This window comes from Lissotriton vulgaris, chromosome 8 (assembly GCF_964263255.1).
Source record: "Lissotriton vulgaris chromosome 8, aLisVul1.2, whole genome shotgun sequence".
Classification (NCBI taxonomy): domain Eukaryota; kingdom Metazoa; phylum Chordata; class Amphibia; order Caudata; family Salamandridae; genus Lissotriton; species Lissotriton vulgaris.
Window position 1 is genome coordinate 1,561,052,714 of NC_141696.1, and position 8,115 is coordinate 1,561,060,828.

Below are 8,115 nucleotides of genomic sequence, written 5' to 3' on the forward strand. Positions count from 1 at the left end.
AGCCTTCGATAGTCTTGAATGGGAGTATCTGTATGGAGTGTTGAAGCGATTCGGACTGGGGGAGGGCTATATTAACTGGACCAAAGTCGTGTATACGGAAGCCACGGCTAGAGTTAGAGTGGGTTCACTGATCTCGAATCAATATCCGGTACGACGCGGCACTAGGCAGGGGTGTTCCCTTTCCCCCCTTTTGTTCGCGTTGGCAATGGAGCTTTTTGCGGCGGAGGCCAGGTCCGGCCGCCACTATAAGGGGTTGGTCTACAGGGCCAGGCCACATGTCATCTCGCTATATGCGGACGACTTGTTGATGTTCTTGGCCGATGCGGAGGAGGAGTTGCTGGGAGCGAGACGTTTGCTGGAACTATTCGGGCGGATGTCGGGCCTGAAGGTCAATTGGCCCAAATCTTGTTTGTACCCGTTGAGACGGGGAGAGCCGTGCCCTCTCACAGCGCAGGAACTACGATGGGAACCTCATTGCCTGCACTACCTCAGCGTTTATGTATACCACACCCCAGCAGATATGCTAGATGGTAATATCACTCGTTGCATTAATGCCTTGAAAGGGTGTATGGATTTCTGGGCTACTCTCCCACTCTCACTGGCTGGTCGGGTCTCCTTGCTTAAGATGGTGGCACTGCCTAGGCTATTATATTATTTTAGGACTCTCCCGATATGGGTGCCGGGCTCAGTCTTTCGGCGCCTAAGATCGCTGGTCATAGCGTTTTTATGGGGCACGGGTCGGCGGCGAATAGCACTGGATACCCTCTTGCGACCCAAAGATGAGGGAGGCATGGCGGTGCCTGATTTCGAATGCTATTACCTGGCGGCTCAACTGCAGACTTTCACCCAGGAGGTTGCGAGGGTGTATCGAGGGCCGGAGCATTCTAGAGATGAGGGTACCCCGCGGCATGTGCTGGCGTACATCACGCTGCATCAGAAGTTATTGCTCAGGGATCTGACAGTGGAAGAGCAGACGTCCCGACTTTTCTGGAACAGGGCGCGCAAACGAGCGGGAATCCGCTGTATGTACGCTCCGGAGATCCCGCTGGGAATGGTCACAGCCCTGCCTCATGGTGGAGATTGGTCGAGACTGCTAGGTTGGGAAGAGGCTGGGGTTCAGGTGCTGGGCGATTTGTATGAAGACGGTGCATTGCTTACGTTTCAAGAGTTACAGGAGCGGTTTGACCTTCCACGAGGCGATTATTTATTACATGCGGCGATAGCGGGCGCCATGCAAGACCACTGGGGAGAGGGATTGCAGGAACCTGCGACCTCCATGGCGTGCCAATATGCGATGATGGCGGCCGGAACCTTTAAGGTGGTAACTTGTCTGTATTCCAGAATGTTGCGGGAGGCCTTGCAGCCGCTCACAGCTCTAAAAACTAAGTGGGAACTGGACCTCCAATTGGAGATTCCTGACGCCACTTGGGGTCAATTGTTGCGGAGGGCGCGGAAGAGCACGAGGAACGCTAGATTCCTACTAATACATTTTTATATTATTCATCGGGCATACCTCACGCCAGGGAAACTACGGCAATACTTTGGAGTGGAACAGGCGGCCTGTCCTAGGTGCAACACACTGGGGGCGGATCTGGGACACATGCTGTGGGATTGCCCTACCTTGGGGGAATACTGGCAGGAGGTTGGGAGGGCTTTAAATAACGCCACGGATAGGGAGATACAGTACACCAAAGCAGTGGAGGTACTGCACTGGTTTCCGCACACATCCAAAAATAAGACAACGAGCAGATTTATAGATATGGGGTTGATACTGGCGAAGAGAGAAATAACTAGGAATTGGAAGTCGAAAGTGGGGCCCACGTACAAGCGCTGGTATGGTGAATGTCTGAGATGGGCAGCCTGTGAAAGCACTTTGCGATACCAGATGGCTAGGAGAACCGATGATGAGAAAGCCATGGAGAGGGCGACAGCATGGGAAATGATGGTGCAGGCACTTCGGGATGATAATGATGAGGAGGATGGGGAGGATGCGGACTCTGGAGCGGCCGACCCCATTAGCACGCCTGGGAGCACACGGTTAGCGAATGTTTAACTCCTCCTTGCACACACCAGGCCTTACTTTCCTCTAGGATTTCACTGTAGCGCTGCCACGGGGGGGGGGGTGTTAGGGAGTTTGGGGAGTTGGGGGGGGGGTGGTTGATAGGGGGTGGGGGAGGGGCGAAAATTTAAAAGCAGTCCACGTCTTCCTGTGTTTCTGGCTATGGACATTGGACATTGAAGCAGGAAATGGACTCATTATATTTGTTGCTCAGTCTTCTACCTGGAGACTTGAATAACGTGGTAGGGGGGGGGCGAAATGATTATGTGCCTTACTGCTATGTTGCTCTGCTATTCATCATTATGTTGTCTATGCAATTATTTTGGTACTGCAATAAAAACGATGTTAAAAAAAAAAAAAAAATGAGAACCTTAGATAAAGAGTCACAGTATCCGTAGTAAGTGAACGATACCTATGGCCTACTACACTAACTTCGGTATATATCGTAGTGACTAATATTTGTTGGATCCCAGGTAGACATATTCGCCAGTTCCATATTATAAACCAACCACTCCAGGTTATGAACAACATAATTAGATTAAAATGTCCCGTACAAACAGGAAGCTTATGATATTGTGACTATCTTATCGTGTCACTGTGCCACATCAAACCACTGTAAGCCCTTCCCATTGGTTCCACCCCATGCATTTGTCTAAGATTATTTTGAATAATCAATAAAATGTCTAACAAAGTAAGTTATACGACATTTAGCGGTTATATTGCGATGGGGTCCCCCGCATCATAAAGCGGCAACAGGTGAGCGTACTCACAAAGTAGTCGTCCGTTCGTTGTGACGGCACCCTCACAACGCCCGTTTCCTGTATCGGAGCAGAGTGAAATCGCGCAAGAGATTTAAACGTCTCATGTAACCCGGATGTAAATGGAGTGGTGGCTCAGAAACTGTTAACGGACTACAACACACCCGGCCGACTCAACGTCGTCATTCTTAAATGGTAAACTTGCGTGATGTTATGACCAGTAAACAGGGTCTCCCTAAACCAATTTGTCACTCTCAATTTTCGAAAATACTCAATGCCTTCATTTTTATTCAAAAATAAGAAACGGGAAAGAAGTTCCAAAGTATATCAGATCAAGAAGTCCCCGAGTCACCTGTTGCCTCTGCTCACTGAGACCAGTTACAATGCACATTCTGTGCAGAGGTGTCACACCTCCTCCCCCAGGATGGGCCAATGCTCAAAGAAAGAAGCTTCAAAGGCCTGCCACCTTTGTAATGCAAACCCCATCCTCTCCTGCTGGCAGCAGATGGCAGCCCCAGATGGAGGTGTGCCCCCCTCTGCCAACTCCACTCCTAAGGTGGGGGAAGCGAGGTGAAGCACACCTTTCAGTGCTCGTCATCTTCAAGATGGCGGGACCCCTCCAATCACGACTAGGCCTATCTCGCCTCCTATAGGAGGATGGCATAATAGAGGGTGTAGTCACCCCAGGTAAGGTACCTATTGGCCCTGCCTGCTGCTCCCCTAAAACACCCCTAAATCTAGTATTTAGGTTGCTCCCCCAGACCTATAAACTAGATCTGTGACGACCTAAGAAGAAGACAATGCAGAGAAGACTGAAGACAACAACTGCCTTGTCCCCAGTCCTACCGGCCTGTCTTCCGCTTCTGGGAACCTGTGACCAGTCTTGCAGCCTTTAAAAACCCTGGGAGGACTGCAGTCTTTGAAAAAGACTCCAACCCTCCGTGGACAGCAGACCTGTCCAAGAAGATACAAGTTCCAAGGACCCCGGAACCAGGCGGATCTGCGTCTCCTGCCCACTCTGCACCCGATGCCCACGGCCTGAGTCTGAGTGGCTCACCTGTGCAGTGAAGTCTCCCTAGTGATCCTGACCTCATGTCCAGCGTTGGCTGACCTCTCCTGATCTCCACGACGGTGCTTGCAGTGTGAATCCTGAGGCTCCCTCTGACCACCATCGGCTCCGGTAAGAAGACTCCGACGTTAAAAGGCACCCCTTGATCCGAAGCCCCTGGGCCTTGGAGAGCTGAACCGATGGTGCCCCTACAACACCTTACCTCTCAAATTCCCTCCACTGTTGTTGGTCTTCCTCCTGCAACCTCCGGTGCCACGCCTGCAGCCTCTTTGCCGAGAGAAGAATCCTCATTGAAAAGCAATGGGTGCCTGACATCGAAATTGCACCCGGCCGCCCCTGTGCCACTGGTGGTGTATGTTTGTTGCTGCTTTGTGGCCCCCCATGTCCTTGGGCTAACCCTCAAAGCCTGGCCCCCTACAATAGATTTACTTACCTGCAAGCAGTGTGGCTCCAGGCACCCCCTTTCTCCATTGAAAAGCATTGGGCCAAACTCCGATTTTGAGCTCTTCACCCGCCGCCCCTGTGCCGCTGGTGGTACAGTTTTGGTATTCACCTGACCCCTGGTCCTTCCTGACTTTTGTCTCTGAAGACTGAGATTGTAAGTGCATTACTTACCTGTTTAACCGCAATATTGTTTTCCCCATAGGATAACATTAGATTAGACTGAAAAGTTTCTGTCGCCTTTTCAAAGTGAAAAGTATTTTTAATCAAAACGTACTTACCTCATTATGAAGATCTTGGCCTTAAAATAAAATACAAACAAGGTACATTTTTCAAACATTGGTCTGGATCTCCTTCTTGAGTTGTGTGTCCATTACTGATCATTGTTGTGCAATAAATGTCTTGCACTCCTCTGTGTTAGGCCAAAGGCTGCTCGCCCACTCTGCCACTAATAGAGCACTTTGGGTTTAACATTGAAGTTGAAGGGTTTTTTAAAGCGCTCTACTACCAAACGGTTTCTTGGCGCTGCAGAAAAACGAACCTGAGGGAAGCAGGGGAGGAACTACAGTGGGTAAGCTAGGGTGAAGAGGTGAGTTTTAAGAGCTTTGCGAAAGTCCATGTAGATGGAAATGGATCTAATGTTGAAGGGAAGTGCGTTCCAGAAAAGGGGGGCAAGGGTAGAAAAGCTAGAACCGTCAAGTTTTTTCCTTCGGTAGTGAGGTACGCTAAGGAGGATCTGGGTAGAGGAGCGAAGGCTTCTGCTAGGGACATAATGAAGTCCGTACCGGCCAATGACATAAAGATCAGGCAGCCCATCTTGAATAGGGAACGTTCCAAGATGGGAAGCCTGTGAAGGGCCTTTAGCAGGGGAGAGATGTGATGGAATTTCAGAAGTCTGTAAATGAGGCCGGCTACCTGGTTTTGGATAAGCTGCAAGCGACAGCGCTCGTATGCGGGAATACCAACATAGTCCAGGCGAGATAGAATCATGGCAAAATGATAAGTTTGAGGGCTTCAGCAGAAAAGAGACGGGAAATTTTACGGATGATTCTGAGGGTCAGGAAGCAAGATGAGACTACTGAGCTGATCTGGGGACGCATAGAGAGGTCTTGACTGACTTTAATCCCCAGGGTTTTCACAGAGGCGGAGGGTAAAGGGGGGAGCCAAGGGCAGGGGGCCAGAAGGCCGGAGTCCAAGGGTTAGAAGGGCCAACGATCAGGACCAACTCTGTCATATCAGGGTTCAGTTTTAATTGATTAAGGTTCATCCAGTCGTAGATGAATGTCAGAGTGGAACGGAACTTAAGAATAGAATCAGGAGAGGAGGAAAGGTTAAAAATGAGCTGAAGGCCATCGGCATAATTATACACCGTGACCTCCATTTCCTACAGAGCAGCAATGAGGGGGTGTATATAGAGGTTGAAAAGGAGGGGGGAGAGAGACGAGCCCTGGGGCAACCCGCAGGAGACTGGACAAGTGGGGGCGGAAAAACCGTCCAGTCTGACGGCCTGGGTGCAGTCCGATAAAAAGGAGGTAAGCCAGGCCAGAGCCGATCCCCGAACGCCGGCGCCCCCGACACGGTCAAGGAGGATGGAATGGTCGACCGTGTCGAAGGCGGCAGACAGATCGAGGAGGACCAGGGCCTGAGGAGAATTGATGTCAGCACCCCTCCTGAGCTCATCCACCACGGAGAGAACAACGGACTCCGTGGAGTGAGCAGGGCGGAAACCGGCCTGGTTAGCGGCCAGGAGGTGATTAGCTTCGATAAAGGTGGAAAGACAGGAAGTAATATAGCTCTCCAGGATTTTACCCAGGAGTGGAAGCAAAGAAATGGGTCTAAAGTTCGAAAGAAGAGTGGGGTCAGCGCCCAATTTTTTGAGAATGGGGATAACCGTGGCAACTTTAAACAGGTCTGGAATAGTTCCCTGAGTGATGGAAGAGTTAAGCAGAGTGAGGGGGGATTCCGGGCAGCTGGAGAAAATCTCGCTCAGAATCTAGGCAGGGCAAAGGTCAGTGGGAGAGCCTGTCTTGACTTTCCCCAGCAGAGCCAGAAAGGCCTCCTTGGAAATCAAGGGGAAGTGGTCAAGGGTAGGAAGGGTCGGCGGCAGTGAGGGACAGGAGAAGGAAGGCGGAGGCCAGGGAATATTACGCTTAATCGTGGCAATCTTCTCAATGAAGTAGTCGTTGAGGGCATTGCAGAGGGATTGAGAGGGAATGGGCTTAAGGGCGACTCTATCAGAAGCTGAAAGCTCATGTTCGATCGTAAAGATCTCTTTAGGTTTATTGACCGCCTGCTGAATCTTCTGGGAAAAATATTCCGATTTGGCTGAGAGTATAGCTTTTCTATAAGCACGAAGGAGGGCCGAGTATTGAGCCTTAAGATCAGGACAGTACCTACGCCTCCAGTGGCGTTCAGCCTACCTGAGCGCAAGTTTCTGAGTTTTAAGATTGATGTTGAACCATCTATTGGCGTCATGGGAGCGACATGTTCTGATCCGTCTAAGGGGGGTAACTTGGTCACAAGCAGCAAGCAGCCAACTGTTAATGGCGGCCGCCTGAGAATTAGGCGAGCTGTCAGCCAAAACAGGAGATGAGGACGCTAAAGAGGGACAGAGAGAGGGCAGATCCACTCGGTTCCAGTTTCGGGCCCAGGTGTTTTTGGGAAGGGAGGGCCCTGTACACTTCTGGGGAACCCCTGGACTCTTTTTTTGATTTTAACAAAATACCAGCCAATCATCAAGATGCCATAACAGAAGGATGTGTGTAACGATCTGGACAATCCAAGGTTAATTACATACAGAATCAAAAGGACAGTTTCGGAGCATCCCCTACGAAACTGAGCCATGCCCCCCAACCACTTCCCTCAAACCCTATGGTACTTTTGGGGCAGCCACGCGCTGCATACATTGTTCCCAACTGCGTGGTGAACCAGTCAACCCCGGCCCGCCATTTCCCCACAGTGGGAGGGTCAGACCTTTTCCAGACAGAAGCTATGTCCCTCTTCGCCACCACCATCGCTGTAGTGTAAAATAATTTTTCATTCCTGGACCCATCCAACCCGTCCTTGATACCCAAAATCGCATGCTTCGGGTCGTGTGGGACCTCCCACCTCAGTACTTCAGTGAGTTCCTCCTCAATGTCTCCCCAGAACCGCGCCGAGCATAGGCACGACCATACCATATGAAAAAAGTCGTCTGGCTCGTGACCACATCTTGTGCAGGCGGGGGTCGGTTGTAACCCATCGTGGTGCAGGCGTGCCAGGGTCAAATAGGCGGCATGTAAGAAGTAAAGCTGTATCATACGCAATGTGGTAGAGACAGTGAACGTCCTGGGTGCCATAAGGGCATTGCACCAGTCTTCCTCCTCCAGGGAGCCCACCCATTCCTCCCACAGAGTCCGCAGCCGATCAAGTGAGGTGGGAGTCTTGTTAATGAGTGTCCGGTAGGCTGTGATCCGGGAGACGTGTACCAGTCGTGAGGTGCATCTGAAGGGCGTGGCGCAGCTGTAAATATCTGTAAAACTGCGAGTGATGCAGAAGGTCCCGAAAGGAGCGCATGAGGTCACCCACCCAGACTTCACCCAGCTGGGAAATACCTATTAGGTCCCACGACCAGAAGCCCTGTAGCACATTGACTTCCCTGAGCCAGGTACCCTTCCACAAGGGTGTGCGCTGTGTCAGCGTGCGAGTCCATTTGGTGTGGCGGAGCGCGGCCCGCCAGGCCAGGAACACAGAACGCGTCACCTCCGATAGACGAGACAGGACAGGCACCCCGTACATCATCGATAGGA